Consider the following 20,002-nt stretch of genomic DNA (forward strand, 5'->3'; position numbering starts at 1 on the left):
TCTCTCTGTCTCTGTCTCTCTCTCTCTCTCTCTCTCTCTATATATATATATATATATATATATATATATATATATATATATATATATATATATATGTGTGTGTGTGTGTGTGTGTGTGTGACCCTCAGTGAGGACCAGACTCTGATCTTGGTTGATTTCAACATTCCAGTTTTAACAAGGACTTGTAAAAACATTCTGCTTCAGTTTCATCCAGACATTCAGATGACGTAAAGTTCTGGCTACTAGCAGCTCAATTCCAATAATGCAACTACAAAACTATACCTGATAAACAACATACAGATCCCTTAAGTTCAGAACAAGACCACATAAGGAACCTATTGTTAAAGGTCTTATCAGCTGTGCCTCTGGTAACACTGTGATGTCATTTTCCAACTTACAGCAGGAAAATCACTGACCCCCTCACCCGACCTGTTTTTTTTTTTTTTTTTTTTTTTTTTTTTTTTTTTTTTAAAGTGGAACATCAGCTCAACATCTGTGGTGCGATTACATCACTAAGATTATTCAACTGTTGAAGCAGCAGCAGTATGAGGGAAACAAAGCGTTTGAAAAATAGCTGAGCCCAATGACCAGACAAACCAAAAGCCATTCATAAATTCCTCCTAGGTTGCTGCCAAGCCTATGAAACCTGGTGACGTGTCTGACTCTGTAATTCCTCTCGGTGCTGTGCCGAAGAAATGGCGGCCGACTTCCTCACCATAGAAAGAAAGGTATGCCAGTATGAAATAACAACATGCGCTTGGACAGATTTACAGCAAAGGCAGATCTGTAAATGTAGTTTTTATTTATCTTTTTATTCACCACAACACAAATAGGCCTCTGAAGGTTATTCGAGGCCCGATTCAGATTGTCTTTAAAGTTTAACATCTCAGATTACAATTTAATAGCCTTTTGCTCCTTTGACTTCTTGAAGGAATGCTTGCTGCATACTGTCTCTAGAACGTAGCCTGGGCAGATAAGGTTATGTTCAGTTTTAATCTGTCTTAGAACTGTTTCAAGAGACAGTTTTAACTATATAAGTGCTGACTGTTTCTTTCTATAAAAGCTAAAGAAATGTATGATTTCTACTATAAAAAAATGTGATGCTATGTACAGAAAAAGTATGAGGTGTGGTTAACCCTTAATGTGTTTTGTGTTACAAAACAATGAAACCATAATAAGTCAACAAACAACTTTTTAAACTTACTTTGACATATAAGCTGTGGAATAGAACCGACTTGAGTCTTCTTGACTTCACATTTGGCATCAGCTACAGTAAATTAATTGAAGCATGTTAAAAATCACCTCTGTGCATAGAAAATGCCTCTTTTAGGTTACAGACAGGTTACCTGTCTGTAACCTGTCAGTTTGCAGACAGGTTACAAAAGATCAAAAAGATACCTCTGTAAAAAAGAAAAAAAAAATTGCCAGTTAGTAGAAGGGTCAAAATAATCTGCATCTTATTGCTATAACATCGGACACTGAAGACAGGCATTTCAAAGTGAAGAAAATATGTTACTACAGTGACATTAGAAAAGCTAAATGTTTCTCCAAAATTGACAAACAGATGTAAACGTCTTATGGAGGCCAGAAAAAGGGGCAACAGCAAGGCTGAAGGAGCTGCAGGAATTTCCAGAAAGTTCTTATGACGACAGCTTCCTGTATCCTCCTTAAGTCTGGACTAAGGAGTTGATTTGCAAAACAGAAGCATTACAATTCAAAGAAAACATGCGGGCTTAGCTAATATTCCCCTAACCAGGCTTAAGCTTTTGGGCCACAAAGGTATGTCTAGCTCAAAAACAGAATCAGACATCAGAAAAAGAAAACCATTGCCACATTGAAAGTTGGCATGATTTCTCGGCTCCATATATATAAACAGATATGGATATCAACGAGTTTTATCCCAAAACCTTCAGGTGTCAGACAGCTGAAAATGAACAGATTGGATGCTTCAACATCACAATAACAATTATGTGTCCGTTCAGATCAATAAAACTGACATCACAGGAAAGCATTTAAAGTTATTAACTTGAGTCCAGACATCACAGACTGATGGATCCCCAGAACTGTTGCAAAGTAGAGCAGGCCATTGTTAGAGATGCGACACTCTTACAGATGCCTACTATTATAGGTAATGTATGGATACTGAAATATGTAGCTATATACACATGTCCTTCAACAGAGGTGTAGTTCAAGTTTGTGTGCAACCGTTTTTTTCTCTCTATGCTATTTTTCTGTGGATTTGGTTGGTGATGAATGTCAATAAAAATGGAAATTGTCTTAAAATGAATTATCCTGCTTTTTATAATTTTCAAACACACTGAATTTAGTTTTTATTTCATGTCTATATAAATTTAAATATTTCTAAATATTTGCCAACTCATTGTTTGGGCTTGTGACTAAAAGCGTTTGAGCAGACAGACGTGTTTTAGTGACCAGTAGTCCTCACACGGCCTCTGAAGTCTAGACTACCCAAGATTAATGTCTTTCCTTGAACAGAGAGATGGAGGTTGTGCCAACAGAAATGGTTGGGCACGCGATACTGGGGATGACAGACAGAGACGGGGACAGAAAAGCAGAGAGCAGAGGCCAGTTCAAAGCCCACAGCAACAGATGTGCTAGTGGAGCTTTATCAGGACAGCAACACCGGAGCAGGTATCCAGACGTTAATGCCTTGCTCTGCCTCAGCCTTTTTAATGGACTGTGACAGGGCTTCTGATCCCGGTAGCCTGGCCAAATGGTTTATTCATCAGAGCTGCTCAGGGTGCAACACTAGCACATTTCAGGCATACAGTTTGACACATAAATTATAGTTTGCTATCCTAGATTTGGTTTGTGCGAGTGGAAATGTTCCCATCTGATGAGTCTTGTAAGCCAATAAGAAAAAGTAGCCAGAAGTGTTGCAACGCAGTAGTCATTTCATTTGAGTTATTGATTCTAGGTTGTAAAACAGACTAAAGTTGTGATCTGTGGTCTTAATGGTTTAAATAAGCTCTATAAACACAGAAAAGATAAACTTAGTCATTATCACTTCTGGTCTAGACAGCATTTTTTTGTCTTCAGTGAATCACTTAATTCTGTCCAAATGTTAATGTTCAGACAGTCTGATGCATCACAGTAGCTTTCTGTCCTCTGTTCTAAAACAAAATAGCCTTATCAAAGGTCTGGACACAAAAAAAAAGCCATTGCTTATCCTCACATAGGTAGTAGTAACACACATACATACAGTACATTACATGAACATGAATACTGATGTGTATTTAGGGTCAAGAGGGAATCACCGGTTGGTTAGGTTACTGTGAGAAACCGAGCTTCTGGATATCTTGCCTCCTCTCCTGTCAACAAGGATTAAAGCATTTGAGCAGATCTAGTTGTTCACAGCTGTAAAAAATATGAAGGAGAAGGAAAGTATGATTCATGAGATAAGGGACATTACTCCACATTGAAAACACTATTATGTAGCATCCATCCTACTCCTTTGTCCCTCTGTGTGCAATTCGATAGGAAGGGGTCTGTAGCTTCCTCAACTGCCTGGTAGTTTATATATATAACTTTGATGTAGCATATCAAAGTTCAAACTTTGCACATTTTCTACGGATAGTGATTAATGGACTGGTTTTAACTGTAGTTATCTATTTACAATGATATTTTCTAGTTGGTGCTATCTTATCTCATGTTTGTATCCTCTTCTAAACTTTCCTTTGCAGTGTTTACACTTCACCTTGACATTGTTAGTTTCTACGATAATAAAAAGTAACATTTATAGTAAGACGTTAAGCAAAGTGTGTGTATATTATCTCACAAAAGTATTCATACCCATTGAACTTTGTCAGGTATTTTTCACTTTAAAACGACCTTTAGTGCATTTTTTTTGGGTGTGGGAGGTGTGGGGGGTTATATGATAAGCACACAGCGGTTCATGAATGTAAACAAGACCAAAATGCTGTATGGTTTTCACTGTTTTTTACAATTAAGTTTTGGCATATATTTGTATTGAGTCATTGATACTTCGTGGAACCACTTACACAGCAGCTGCAAGACTTTTTTGTGTACGTCTCTAACAGATTTGCGAATGAAAACACTGACATTGTTGAACATTCTCAGATACAAAATTGCTCAGTCGCAGTCAGATTGGATGGACAGTTTCTGTAAACAGCATTTTTTTTTTCATCATGCCAAAGATTCATAGTTGTATTTGGGTCTGGAGTTTGATTCCAGAGGGCCTCCTTCCACATATTTGCTCTGACTCTTGCACGGTTTGAGGCAAACTTCAAGTAGGACTTGATATGATTTAGTCAACAGCTCTTTTCTTGCAGTTCTTCCATAAAGGCCACATATTTTTGCCCTATAGGGTCAGTAGCTCAGGATCAAGTCAAGAACTTAAAAATACCACCTGTTCATTCATTCCGTCAAAGCAGGAAAATACCATGTTACCTTCGTCGGCTTTACATAAACTCATTTTTTAATTAAATGGTCATTGACCAGTATGTTTTTCATAGGACTTAATTTGAAAAAAAAAAAAGTCTTAAATACACACTGCTCACTTTGGTGAATCTTTGGCTTGGCCCAGCTGCCAACTTCTCACACAGGCATGAGAAGGCAGACAGGCGGGGGCATTGCAGATGCACAGAAGCTACTTTCTCTCCCCCAGCCTCCAGCACCGGTCTCCAGTGAGCCTGAGCCGCTCTGAGGGAAACAACATGAGCTCTGCCAGGGACTCTGGTTTGTTCCAAAGTGTCCAGTTAGTCCCCAACAAATAATAAGGGCTCCTGTTCAGCAATGGAGGGGGCTTAAGAGAATGGACAGAAGTCTGGGTTGACTGAGTTTGTCGGTCAGCCAATATTGGCCGTGTCACACAGGTTTTCAGTGTGCGGCTCTGCTCTCAGTGATAGTACTGACACCAGGATGCACGGGGGGCAATTGGGCATCTTCGTGTTTTTGTTGAACCATGCAAGTCCTCAGAAAATGAGCTGAATGAGAGGTGGGATTGTCCCCCCTGCTAAAACCCAGCAGTGATCCTGCTCAGTCTCTGAACATGAAGCCTGACAGGAGCTACGCTTGTTCAGAACGGACTAGATCAATACGGATGTTGTGCGACACTAGGACAGCAGGGGGAACGGATCAGTACTGGTTCTGTTTCAGCCACGATGGGTATGTCCTGCGCGCTCTGCCGTTTGAGCAGCTCCTCCAATGAATGGCTTCTTGCAGCGGCCATACAGAGCCTTATTCTTCTCACGCCTCATCTGAGGGCTGACACTCGAGGGGGAAGCCCAGGGAGTCTGCAAGCTAAATGTTTTTCTATCCCCCTGGTAGGAATGGATATATCATGTGCTGTTTTAATGCATTTAAAGTAGAAAAACAAGTCGGTGTCCAGCAGCTAAGGTGAGATGACAAGGACAGTAGTGAAATCAAGTTCACTGAGGCCCTCCTATTGGGCCGAGGGGGAAGCAAAACCATCCACTACAGTGAGACACTCATCATTAATGCCTCAGTTTTGTTTATCTTTGGAGTTACTTGCCCACTTTACCATTTCCCCAAGAATCTTACATGCCCCTGCTCCCTTGGCCTTCGTAGGGTTCTTGTGAAAATATTCCAACTCAGGTGGAGCCCACCGTCCTTCCCCCCCCCCCGCTGCCAGGTTTAGGTTAGATTAAGTGAGCATTCCAGGAATAGCAGCATTACTCCAGCTTCCACCTGCTTCCATCCCCCTCACACATGGATACGGTACCTTGCAAAGTGCTCCTACCGCTTCAGGTTTTCATGTTTTTTTTAATGGTACAAAAACAAACAACTGTGTATTTTATTTAGATTTTATTTGACAGACCAAGACAAGGTTCATTTGTGAGCTTAAAAGGAATTCAAACATGAAGAAAAAAATGTTTGCTCCCAAGAGCACTTGAAGAAGATGGTTTCTGCATTACACCCTACTATCACCAAGCCCTATGTGAAACATGGTTGTGGCAGCATCATGCTGTTGGGGTGTTTTTATCAGCATGTAAGGCTGGTCAGAACTAAATAAAGGGCAGTCCTGGAAGAAAATATCTGAGGCTGCAAAAGACTTGAGACTTGAAACTGATGTTACCCAGACAAGGGTAACATATTCATGAGCTAAAATGGGCTAGTCCATGACTTAATTTCACGGGCACAGCCTGAGCTCTCTTGCAAATATGGGATATGCCTTAAGTTGGCAAACTATATACCATAAGGATTGCAGCTGTTACTACAGTAAAACTGAGTACTACAGATAATTAATTGAGGTGTCTCAGTTAATTCTGAGCCATCTTGTTTTTAACATAGAACATTTTAAAATAATTCATAATTATCCCCCCACTATACACGTATTCACTATCACTATCACTGTCATTAAAATATATTGAAATTTGCTGTAATATCTTGGCAAAATGTAAAAAAAAAAAAAAAAAAAAAAAATTAAAGATCACACTTTTGCGTTGAGCTGGACGGCTCATCTCCTACAACTGTTTCTCTATGGAGTCCCGTATCTTTGACCTCATGCTCACCTCTTTCACTTCTCATCAAACCGTACATAACCCAGACAGGCAGATGGATTGTGCAATACAAGACACTGGCTTGTTAGGGTTAGGCCAGATTTTATGGAAAAGTTGACACATTTTGTCCCCTGAGGTCAGGTGAAAAGAGAAGACAAGCCAGTTGGTTTATCTTAGGGCCTCAACAGAGGAATACTCGTAAAAATGTTAAAATAGGGCTTTCCTGAGACTAGTCAGCGAGTACCTAGGAGGAGGTTTCAGGAAGAGGATGAATAGGGTCCTGTACTCAGCCCCTGGGTGCACTGAACCCCTCTGTGTGAGCTTTTTTCGGCACTGGCATACAGGGCTTGCCTGTGAGGAGCAGGGTCGGAAGCAGGAAGTGGTCTTGTAAGGTGATCCTGTAGATGCAGCATAGAGCCCCTTTTCAACAGCGGACCCCTTGGTCATATTCAACACAGCGACACACCAGGTAGTCCTCCTGCTGCAGCCCCATCAAACCTCAGTTCACATCCATACGACACGGATGCTGAAAGAATGTTGAGAGTGGGATGAGCGCAAAGGATTGAAAATAGAGTCAAATAATGACAGAAGTATTTGAAAATGATGCTGAAGCCCATAATATTTAAGTGAGACCACACAGACCCTCTCAAGCTCAGATAAGAAAAGCTGTTTGCCAGAATCCTGGTGAGATTAAGCTAGACTGGATAAAATGTCTATTGTAATGCAAGGAACACTAATGTAGTTAATGTTAGAAGTAGAGTTTAACTCTCAGGAGGAAGCCATATTTATTTTCCACACTCCAACTGAGGAGCATCCTGTTAAAATACATCTGTCTGGTGAAGAAAAGCTACTGTATCATCTCATCCTGGATCGCAGGAAGATTGGCAGTCTGAACTCAGAGCTCTGGGACTGGGAATCTGTCTCCTCTCTGCTTGACTTCCTCTCTTCTTCCTCACTCATATTCTCTCTCTATCCTCTCCATTGTGATTTTTGTTTTTGTTTTTTTTCTCAGACTGTATTATTATAAAAGGAGAATTACAGAAGTCTACAGTTCAATTACAAAAAAAATGTGGACTGCTTTCTGACTCAAGCAGAGGAAGTCAGATATCCATGTTTTTTTTTGTTTGTTTGTTTGTTTTTTGTTTAGTAATGGTTGTATAGACTGAAGCCGTGTCTATTGTAATGTGGCTGCTGATATGGCCTGTCGTGGTGAAGAAACGGCAGGGCTGGCAAACCTCATCAGAACAGGCTTAAAGTTTTCCTTCTGGACTCATTACCTCCACGACCTGATATCAGGTGTGGAAGAGGATGGATGGACGGATCAGACCCAATAAACTGATATACCATGTGCATTATGACACCTTTCTAACAGAACTGGCATTTCTTCACCAGTTTGAACTGCAGTAACTCATCTGTTGGGCTGGGCCTTTTGTCTCTCATGTGTCTCAATGACCCTGTCTCAGGTTCACGTGTGGTTCTTCTCTGCACTGCTTTTAGCAGATACTGAACACTGCATACTGGGAACCAAACGACAGCTGCGGATTTGGAGATGCTCTGACCCCACGGTCTAGTCCTCGCAGTCCTGGCCATATTTATAATTGATTCTTATCCTGGCCCATTTTCCCTGCTTGTGTTTTCTTTGCTTTGTGGACGAAATGTTCTCGTCCCAAAAATATGAAATGGTGGGACTGATTAATGAAACCTGTTAACATGCTTTTCTATGTCCAGCAACCAGCTTTATTTTTATTTCACAGCCGTGGCTTGTACAAACATGAACAGTGAGATCCTTTAACAGGATCTGCAACATATTGAACAACAAGCAATTGAAGTAAAAACATAAAGTTAGACTTCTTCACTGTGTCCACTAAATCCCTGCACAGCTCTGATTCTACTTGATGTGAATAAGGCTTTTGTTCAAAAGTGATTCATTGTTATTGTTTCCAAATGCTTTTTTTTTTGTTTTGTTTTTTTTTTTAAACCAAAGGACTAAAGTATCTAGATGCCAAAATAGTAAGAACTTTTTAATAGTGTTTGTTCAGGCAATGCAGCTTTTTAGTATAAATGCCAATCAATGTCACAGATCAGTAGTGCTTTGAGTGCTCTTTGGAGATTCACTGAAACAGAGCTTGTGAAGTATTGCACACGCAATGATGAAGTGGTCTGGTCAAATCTACCACAGTGCATGTCTCTGGCAGATCGTTTAAGTCCAACAACCCTTTGATGGTCTACCCCTGAACAGGGACGGCCTTGAAAGTTATGATTTAAAGAAAGAAGCATGAAAAGCTGACATAATCCAGCTCGCTGTCCCACCAGTAAAACCCAGCAGAAAAAGAGCAATCCACCAGCAGAATCCTGCTGTTTTTCAACAGTGTATATTTTTGAAAATCGTGTCATGCGTCGACAGAGTCTACTTAGGAAAGCCTGAGTCGTAATTAGGTCATTTGGACATTTCCTTGGGCTATTTAAAGAGAGGCAGGCAGAGTGAATTTGGAAAATGCTTCTGACTCAAACAAACTGCCTTGAATTCTTTACCATTGGACTGTGGCTTTACTGATTTTGGCACAGAAGTCAAGTCGACTGAAATGAAAAAAAAAAAAAGAAAATACCAAAAAGATATTAATGTGGCCTTTCCCCCCATTTCTTATTATTATAAGATCCAGAATTAAGCTGTGGAGAAAAACTTCTCAGGTTCGCCCCCACAGCACTTAACTCGAAATAACCTCGGCTCATGGCCTTATACTTTGCGTTAGCTTTGTTGCCTCTAGCACTAAGCCATGACTGCCAGTCATTTGCCTGCTCCACTAACTTCATCCTAAATCTTCTATAAATGTTTTTGTTTCCTCCCAGCACCAACCCCCACCTGCCCTTGAGTTTCCATGGCCTAACGCCAAGCGCAGAAAAAAATGTTCTTTCATGTCCGTGTCAGTTGAAGAAAGCAGAAAAGACTGAAGACGAGCAGGAAGGAAAACAAAAGGAAAAAGCAGAAGCATGGAGATGTTTTGGTGGAAGTTTATTCTGGCTACTTTTTACGCAATTTTTGGACTTCCAAAAATTGCGTAAATTCTCATCTATCATCTCATCTCATCTTTTTTCTTACTTTTCTCAGCCTTCATTCTGAATAGCCAAGTCATTAAAAGGCGAGGGAGGGGGGATGTAAAATTTATGTAAAATTAATAATGGAGTCTGAATACCAATGGACTTCACATTTATGCAACTTTTATTGATAAAATAAATTAAAAGCTGTCAATTATTGTCCTTTCTGTATATACCTAAGATGTAATACTGTGTTTGTCGATCACATCAAATCCCTTTAAGACACATTGACCTTTGTGATTGTATTCTGAGAAAGTTAAGGTAAAATATGCACCAATCTGCTGCCCCATATTTAGATGTAAACACTTGGCTTCATCTGCTGGGTAATAATGGTACATGAAACAACTCTTTGAAAAAAAACCCTCCTAAAGCAAAATGCAGTCACCGAACGAACAGTTAAATTATACGTGAAAGCAATTGCATACTTCACCATTTATGCACAATTTAATGGCATAGCAGTTGCACGCTCTGTGAGGTTGCACAGAACCCAAAGTCTTCTAATCTCTCGTGTACTTCTCGTGTACTTACACCAAAGATTCATTTACAAAAGACTCTTGTGTACATCTGTTAGATTTGCAGTGGAACAAGAAAGATCATAATTTACTAAGTTTAACCTTTTTTTATTTGGCATTGGTAGATTCATAATAGCCCATCCTCTCAAGGTATAAGGGAAAACCCATTCCACTGTCACATGTTGGGACTCGACTGTCTATCCTCTTGTTAAATTCGAAGAAAGCTTTGTCTTACAAGCAAAACTCTTAGCTCAAGGTTAGAGGTTACTACCGTTGCCCGGAGGGACGATCCATGTTAATAAACTTTCTCCTTATATCTCTCATTGAGTACCCACCAGTGCCAAACACGCAGGAGTGCAAGTTTTTAATAAAACCCATTTTGAAAAAGTGAAGCATCAAAGAATGAAACACTGCTGAGTTGCTTTTTAAAAAAAAGAAGAAAAAGAAATTAGTATATGGAACTTAGTTTTACACTGAAATTATTTGAGGGTTTTGTTCAGTTTTTTTGGTTGAAGAATTTAAAGTGTCCAAACTACTCAAAATGTCAGACCCCTGCTGTGAAGCACCACAGATACGCCATCTGTGAAAATCATCATTGAACTTTTGTGACGCTGTACAAATAAAGCGTGCATGGCTTGAGGATTGTCTTGCAGTGCCTGCATTATACGTCAGGATGAAATGCAGTGGCACGAGGACATCCAGTCCTGCCTGCCTGTGCATGCTTTCCCCTGGTGTGTTTGTTCAGTGATTCATGGGCAGCAGGGTGACGGGTCAGTAAGAGAAGCTTAAGTCCCCAGAGGCCACTGACACTCGGGCTGTAACTGTGCAAGCCCAGTCTCATCTCTGGACTTTCACCTATGCAGCGGTGGCCCCACACATCACTTACCAACTCTGGCTTCCTGGAAGTTATGAAGCAAAACATGCAGTTCCCTTCATAAATGAAAAGCTTCCTCCATGATGCACTTCTGAAGCAGCAATCATCAATGGGAGACTGTTAAACTGTGCTTACAGAAATTACTGAACGATCATGAAACTGTAAAAATGTTTGCATTAGATAATAGATAAACACCGTGTTCTTACTACTGTACAGAAAGCCAGAGCTCTTTAAGATGTTTGCACGTAGAGCTGAAAAGGTAATAATAAACAGGCAGATCAAGCGTTCCAATAATATTGTATCACCTTCAGATAAAAAATCCACAATGTTAAACACAATAGTTAAAATAAAAGACAGTTTACTTTTTTTTTTTCTGGCACAATTCAATATCAAATCTAGAAATGTAAAATAGAGTTTTACCATCTTTATTGTTATTTGATGGTTGAGTTCTCTGCAGCAATTTGAAGGAGAGTTAAAACGACTGATTTATTATTTCCTTGTTGTGTGAGCCTGAAGACGAGGTAGCCATATTTCATTCCTTTTAGTTCTCTTTTACGTGTGGGGGGTCCATCCACTGCAACTCCATTGCTGGCAATGATAAGAGCTTTAAATTAACACTGTGCCTTTAAATCGTCATTTTATGTGATCGTATCCTGCGTATCGAGAAATTCACTGAACTTTCATAAGATTTTTAGAAATAAATGTCAGAAAGATTTTATTTATATAAAAATAACTAGCCTTTACTTAGATAGGACATAGATTATATGAAACCCTTTACTTTTTTTGATTCAACTCACTTTTACTCACACAGTTCCAAATTACAACAAATACCATCCCAGTATCAGGTACAGTCATTATCTGCTTAACCCATTTAGTCCCAAATTTTTCCCAGACATGAAAATATTAAAATCAGATGTCATGTATAGCCCTTTGAACTAATGAAGGGGAAATACTTTAAAAAATTGTAGAAAAATATATGAAAAAGTGTGTTTTATGATCGGTCACAATTGTGACCGGTGGGATAATATGGTGTTCTTACTAAGATTAGCTAAAAGTGCTTTTTTCCAAATAGAAAAGATCATAAAAGGTGAACATTGTTTCTTTAGTAGAATATATCTTTCCACAGCATTACTTTAGTGCAACATTTCCTTGGTAAAGTACAAATTTGACTATCTGTATATTCTAAAGCAAGGTAAATCTGAGTGCTTGAGTGTTTATGCATAATTATATTGAACTTCAGTCAGTTGTAGTGTCATATTATCACATTAACATAGATCATAAATATAACATTTGTAATAGAGGCCTTCATTTACATTACAGAAAATCATGAGCATTAGTTAGTCCCAGAGACTGAAGCTAATAGCTAATCCAAGATGTACAAAATACACAACACAGCCCCTTTAAAACAAAACTCTGGTCTCAAAAATCCAATATCGGTTCATGTGAGATTTTTTTTTTTTTAATTAAGTTTAATATTACTACATTTTCATTTGGATGTCATAAGCTGATATTTATTTCACGGAGGTAACTGGCAGTGTGCCACAACTGATTTTCCTGTGTGAACAGAGGATGTTAAAGTGTTACTCTCACACAACCAATTACCTTCAGCCTTTGGAGACATCAATCTGGATTTACACCAAATAAAGATGCAAAGAGCGTTGTCTACTGCTGATGAGATAGGGACCTCCCTCCAGAGGTTCTGGAAGATAGTTATTTTCATGTTTAATATGAAAATAACCTCTGCCTGTGTCGAGCCCTTGCTTCTGAATCATCATCCCACTGAGGGTGAAAGGTGTGTCTGCTGCGGAAATACAGACACACTAATGTGTGCATAAATTAGGAAATTTTAACCAGATGATCTTTAATCGTCTCTGTTTTTTCAATATGTCTGCATAAAGTATTAATTTAGTCGACCTTTACTAATTAGTATTTTTGCAGGCTTTACAGGTTAAGATGTTTTTCTCCTGCAACTTGGTGTGTGGTATGTTATTAACTGTACTCTGATTAAAATCACCCTGAATGTGCACCAGTGCAACCCCAGACGTGAGTGTGGCAGTTACTTTGGAGGTTGCATAGCTCATGTTAATGAAATCTCTTCTCATTTTCTCTCAGTTTCTTTCCATTTAATAAAGCTGTAACAATTTAAAGACGTAACTGAATACTTCAGCCCAGGCAGAAGAAAGGACAAGCAAATATTGACAGAATAAATAAGGATAACACCTGAAATCCGGATTTTGTCCATTAAGGATGAAATTACTGTTACTATGCGTCTCAGCCAGGAAATTTTGTCTGGGCCACCCTTCGCTAATATCCTTATCTACTTTGTCATGTTCTTCATTCTATTGCATAGAAGCTATTTCTTTTCCAGCCGCACACGTAATATTCCATAAACATGCGCAAATCCGGAAAATTGGGTCAAATAACGGGGGGAAAAAATAACCTTTACTGCTCTAAAACAAAGATTCCATCATGTTTGTGGAATGTTGTGGTTTGTAATATGGAAACAGACTGAGTCCAGAATCCAGTGGTTAGAAAAGAAAAGAAAAAGTTTGTCTGAGAAGCAGGAAAATCTTGTGAGGGGAGAGTGAGGGGGAGTCTCTGGAATTACACGCCAAAACCCATTAGACACACACTCAGATGTGCACAGACACAGTAGAGCTGCCTGTATCTTCCCCACTGAGCAGCTAACCGCATTGTGCAAAGGGTGGGGTTTGGGTTGATGGCACAAGGATAACTGTGCTCACTGTTTCATTTGAAGTGCAGAGACGCTGCTATCTTTCAAACGCTGCGAGGGATTCTGACAGTACGTCACCAGCCCTCTGGCAGATGACTCATTAATTATGCTGTCTTAATCAGAAACTGAGGAATTGAAGTCGCAAACTTCTGAGAGGAAGCAAGTGTTGGCGCATCCACATCAAGCGCTTCTGTTTTAATAAGTGTGTGGTCGTCGAGTTGTGACAGCCACTTGAACTCTCCGGCGTATCTCCCCTCCTCTTCTCCTCCTTTCAAACAGACAAAAATGCTGAGATCTTAAAGCCGAAAATGCTTGCATAATAGATGTTTCCAAAAATACAGAGGAGTAGGCAGGCAAGCTGACCGAGGTTTGGCGGCACGCCCCGGCACGGGCCCTAGGCCAGCCGTTCTCACTGTGCATTCCCTGAACGCTGGACCACGTGTGCTGGATGAGGTGTGAGGGGAGCAGTCAGACGCTTATTATTCTGCCACCTGATGCAGCCCCCCTCTCCATCACTTCCATTTCACAGCCTACCAAACTACGCACGCAGAAAGCCTGCCTCCCCTCCCCTCACCTTCTCTGTTTGGTTTCTAACACTCACCACTTTGTACCATTTTCCCATTCTTTAATGGCATTCCCTGCAATCCTGGTAATACATTACCTTTACTCTCCATTGACTCCAACCTCATCATCTCTCATCTTCATCTGTCTTTGCCTTCTCTCTGATCTCTGAGACCACTTTGTGATGATATTTCAGTGTGCAAGCATCTGGAAAAGATGAACACGCTGAGAAATTTCTGTTTGTGCCAGTTATTGGTTTACATTATTATAAAAGAAGTCATTGTGAGAGTGGATTGTTCACCCTGCTCTTGCTTTTTTATTGGCTCTGCAAGAGCTTTGTGCCTTTTGGAGTGTTGATGTTTCCACAACTTTTTGTCATACATACAGCTTTGAAGAAAAAGTCTTAAGTCATCTCTCAAATCTCTACTTTTACAAGTTGTCTTAAACTATTTTCTTTAGTCTTTCTGAAGACCATCCAGAAGTAGAAGTAGTTTAGACGTAGGCTGCTATTATTTTCAGTTGAGTAACTGACCATTTGCAGAAGAGTGCTGATTTGTTTGTATGTTTGTTAAAGATTACTGAGTTGATTCCCTGACAGCAGTTGGTCAACAAAAGTGTGACACATTTCTTAAGTCTTGATGTGGGTGATGTGATTTCCATTCAGGGCACAATTCTGTTGAGGCCCAGCATAGATAAAAAAAAACAAAAAACAACAACTTAAAATTCTCAGTGTGAACCAGAATTACTTTTATATCACTTCTTACCATGTCTAGTCAAATGGGTGTGGCCAGCATGTGCTGTCCACACAGTAAGAAAATATTACTGCACATCGTAACTGGCTGCTGTTGCTGAAGATCTAGTTCTGTAAAATAGGAATGGGTTGCTTCTTTCCACTTTTCTTTAACGCATGCTGAAATTTTTGTCCATAACCTTTTGCTTTTAAAACCATTGGGATCTTTTGAGGCGGGGTCTCCAATAAACCCCTGGAGGTGTTCTGTTTTATCTGGCACTATGATGTTGGTAGAAGACCGTTTGTAATTCCTGTAATTGATATAAGCGTGAAAATTAATCTTCTGTACTTTTGCAGAATCACCCTTCATTTCTATTTTATGTGCTACCAATTGCTTTCCATGCTTAACCTGTTTAATCCCTTTTTTTTTCCAGCATTACAGGCAGGAAGTAAAGAGGTCTGGTCATGTGACCTTTCACACTAGATACATGAAATTGATATTGCTTAGAGTAGACACTCCATTATTTGACTTAAAAACTTCAATTAGTTGCTAAAAGTCAAAATAATTCTTTTAGAGGTTCAGAAGTTAGAAAAAATGTCTGGCAACAATTGTTGCCGGTGGGATAATTGAACATAGCTGAAGGAACTTAAGAAGTAATATTTACCTTTAGAAAAATGGAGTCTGGAGGTGTTAGACTATTTAGCAGATAGTGACTATGTATGACTTGGTTAATGCAAGTAATGGGTTAATGGGTATGGAAATATATTATTCCATGTAATAGCATATAAAACAACTGAAATCTACTTAGGCTCAGGGCTGTGTATTCTGCCACCTCTTTATTATAAATATAAGCAATCTGAGTTGCAGCAGCTCTACGACTGGATTGTATGACACAGGCTAGCTGTCACTTCCAGATTATTTCAGCACTGTTAGTGGTTCGCCACTGTTCCTTCCTTGGATCATTCAGATTCCTCTTGACTGGGAAGACGTGATGAGAGCTGCAGGATTGGAACTTCTCTGATCCAGTCACCTTGCCATCACAATGATATCCTTGGTAATATCTCCCTAATGAGTTTGCTGATTCTTTTCTTTGTCCTTCTTCTAAAAGACCAACTTCAAAGACAAAATGTTCTTTTGCTCCTGGTTATATATCATCCTTAGCAGCAGCCATAAGTTTGCATGTTTATCACTTTGTCAAGGAATCTTTTTTTTTTTTTTAAGTACAAAAAATCTGTACTTAAGATTTGAAGTATGAGTCATACATGTGGGTGTCTTCCAAGTTTCCAGTTTCACGGGTTAGGTCTTTACTGTACAAGTTTCTGACACAAATGACATTCAGATACTGTGGATGTATATTTATAGGCCTGAGAGTTTGTTTCTAGTCACCCACTTGTGAAAAATAAGTTCAAAAGCACCCGGAATGCAAAGAAAAATAATGTTCAATTGGACATTTTACGCCTTAAAAACTCCCGAAGCAGTTACATAAGGGACTGATGTGATGAATGGACAGAGATTTTCACAGTGCTACCTCCATTTATTCACCCAAGCCAACACCACATGCATCCCCCACAAAAATGACAGGAAAAAGACTCAGGAAATTGACTTTTCATTCAAGCACCTTTCACCCACTCCCTCATTCCTGCAAGAAATCAACACACAACCCTGTGAGAGTAATGAAGAAAAGGGGAAAAAAAGGGAAGTTTATCCACTTTTAGTCTGGTTAGTTGCTTGCCCACACACAAAACACAGATGGGCTGATACCACAAATACACCAGTTCTTATGCATTCAGCAGTCTCACGCATCGGGGTGGTGTTGTGGTCAAGCCATATGGGGCGCCACAGAAACTGTGGGATCTGACAGGAGGCCTAAAGAACACACATACGCACATGCATCTTAATTGACTTGTAAAAACTCCACTAAAACGCAATTTTATAGAAGAAATTTCAGACTAGTCGCTGAGGATTTGACATCAGGTTGTGCCCAGCTTGCAAAATTGTCATCACCACAATTTCTTTATACACAGTCCAAGAGCAATTTATGCTTTTTAAGATAAAACTGAATAAGCCATACCAAAGACGCCATGAAGGCAGCAGATTAATAAGCTAAAACTGTCTGTATGAAGTAACTCTGACTTATACGAAGGAGGCTAGTGCAAGGGAAGATTTATCAAGCCGCACAGGGCGGCAGGGGAAGTCGACAAGGTTTCTGAAAGGAAATAAATGACCTCTCACTCTTTGCAAGCTGACAGCTCAGGCTTTGGTGCTACTTCTCTAAAGTCCTTGTGATGCTCATACTGCTCTTTTTGTTGTTGGAGGCATTCATTCAAAGGCCAAAACCGCAACAGCCAGTCTAGGCAAACACAATTGGAGCTGTGATTTATGAGCACTGTTGACTTTGCGGTAATGGATCAAGCGTTACCCGCTGGAAATGCTGGCAGGGCCATTAACCCCAGTTTCTCCAACCTGTGGTAGAGTTGGTAGCAGACACTAGCATTCAGATTGTGGAGAGGTGTAAAGGGGATGTGATTTTTCACAACCAGACCAAAACCCAACTAGGTCTCAGTCTAAAGGTTCCCTTATAACCTGTTAAATACCTAAATACCCCTAGAAGACAGGGTGAAAAACATCAGACGAAGAAAAGTTAATCACATGTATTGCTGGGTGGGATCTGAACACTTGTTACTGGTTTTATCTTGTCTGGGTGCTGCAACTCTTTATTTTGTCTTTGTCATTGTAAATTTGAAAGTGGCTGACTTCATACAGTTTTAACAAAAAAGATTCATCACACTAAATTTTTGCTTTTCATGTAACATAATTAGTCAAATTATGAATTGCTACAGCGCCTGCAAAAGCATGCATTACCCTTGAACCTTTTCCCATTTTGGCACATGATCCCAGATACTTTATGGATATTTTATTGGGCTTAGACCAGGTGTGTCCAAAGTCGGTCCTCAAGGGCCGGCACTCTGCATGTTTTAGTTCTCTCCCTAGTNGTAGNAACAATTTCCTCAGCAAGTCAGTGTTCTCCTTAGGCCTTCTGACGAGCCATCATTTGATGCAGGTGTGTAAAACCAGGGAGAGAACTAAAACATGCAGGATGCCGGCCCTCGATGACCGACTTTGGACACCCCTGGCTTAGACTAACACTTTGTGTTAGACCAACAAAGGGCACTTCATAAATGTGAAGAGGAAGGAAAATAACACAAGGTTTTCTGTAAAATCTGAAAAGCTTGGCATACATTTATTGTCTGCCCCCTTTATTGAGACACTCCTAAGTAAAATCCAGTGTGGCTGCTTACTTTCATAAGTCGTATTATTGGTCTTCTTTTAGAAGGTGTAATTTAGTGTTAAGATAAATTCTGATTTTCATAAGTCCCATAGTAACTCTGGAGGAGATGCAGAGATCCATAGCTCAAGTGAAAGAATCTTTTGACTGGGCACCGATGAGTTTTGTGCAGTTTGAACTTTATAGACGAGTGTTTAGCAGAAAGCCATCGTTGAAAGAGCACTAGAAAAGTTCCAATTTGAATTTTTCCACAAGCCTTGAAAGGGGCCTTTGCCAACACATGAAAGAAGGAGCTCTGGTCCAATGAGATCAAGATTGAACTTTTTGAACTTCATCTTGCTGAGGGGAGCTTTTTTTAGCATTGGTCAGCGTTGAAAGGAAGAAGACACTTGAGACTTGAACAGAGGTTCCCTTTTTCGTGGAACTGTTATCCTAAACATAGAGCAAGAGCTACAGTCGACTGGTTTACCAAAGAGGAATTTGTGAAAAATAGTTTAAATCTGGAACACACACAGACTTACAACAATAACTTTACTGAAAGGTGATTTACAAAAGATGGGCTGACAGGATCCTATTCTTTCTGCTACAAAATTATGTACTACTTTATCTAGGTACATATCATAAATATATTTTTGCAAAACAAATATGTCAAGAATAAGAATAACGTTTTTCAATAGATTGTATGCATGGAACTTTATACAGAGGTAAGTCAGTAAACCTAAGTGTCTCCATGAGAAAGGGGATGTTTAATACGTTTTTAAACTTTTTAGTGTTCCTTCTTTTAAAGGGGAAATACATTAGAACTCAGAACAGTTCATGTAATGCAGTTACCGCTTTAACACAGGATAGTGGCTAAGACCCTATACTGATAAAAAGCCTTTCAGGTAGGAAACAAAATCAGGTGTTGAGCCCAAAATGACCCTGAGTGCTTCAAAAACACAATCTCCAGAGAGATTTATGAGGATGGATGTATTTATGGTATCTTTTCATCTTTGCACATTTGACCAGTCCTCAGATGGTTGGAAAATTTATGGTAGATGGAGGGGGGAAAAAATGCATCTCAAAGTGGGGTGTGTTTGACAGTCTTCAGAATAGTCATTAATGAAGTGAGAGGCTCCGTGCAACCGATGCCAATCTTTTTATACAGTCGGACTAGAATTAGTGCTCCCTCTCACAGATGAAGACTATTTTAAAGTAAAGCTACATGAGTGTTCTTTGACTCTTCAGTAGAGTGGATAGTAGCTGACACAGAGACGAGCTGTAGCTTCTCTGACCGCAGGCCTCCCCCGGAATTGCTGACGGCCAGGGGACACAGACAAGAACATTGGATGGAAGTTCCATTACCAGACCTAGAAATCCCATTTTGGTGCCAAGTCCAAGCTTCATCTGGTCGGACCTCAAAAGAATCATAAGGCCAAAGTAAATCCAGACCTGAGAAGTTGTGTCTGGGATGCCTGAGGAAAGGCAACAAACGTCAGCATGCCCACAATTCTCACTTTCTAAGGGCTGGCTGACTAATCCATGATATTCCTCCATGATCTAAACCTGAAGCCTTCTGTAGCAGCAGAACACTGTGGCATTGTGTCCCTGCTTTTAAGGAACCTGTGATTCATTTACTGGCAAAACGTTTTGGATCTGCACACCATATTTTCTTATATTCAGTACTCTAGTGCATTTCATAATTTTAGGAAATGCAAACAGTCTTTTG

General features: G+C 39.8%; 1 protein-coding gene across 1 annotated transcript in view; it reads left to right on the forward strand.

The window, feature by feature from the left end:
- Positions 1-20,002, forward strand: part of znf469 (zinc finger protein 469) — a 53,351-nt gene that overhangs the window by 20,031 nt on the left and 13,318 nt on the right. The window lies entirely within an intron of this gene.

This window comes from Poecilia latipinna, unplaced genomic scaffold, assembly GCF_001443285.1.
Source record: "Poecilia latipinna isolate Pla-1442-1.1 unplaced genomic scaffold, P_latipinna-1.0 Scaffold2018, whole genome shotgun sequence".
NCBI lineage: Eukaryota > Metazoa > Chordata > Actinopteri > Cyprinodontiformes > Poeciliidae > Poecilia > Poecilia latipinna.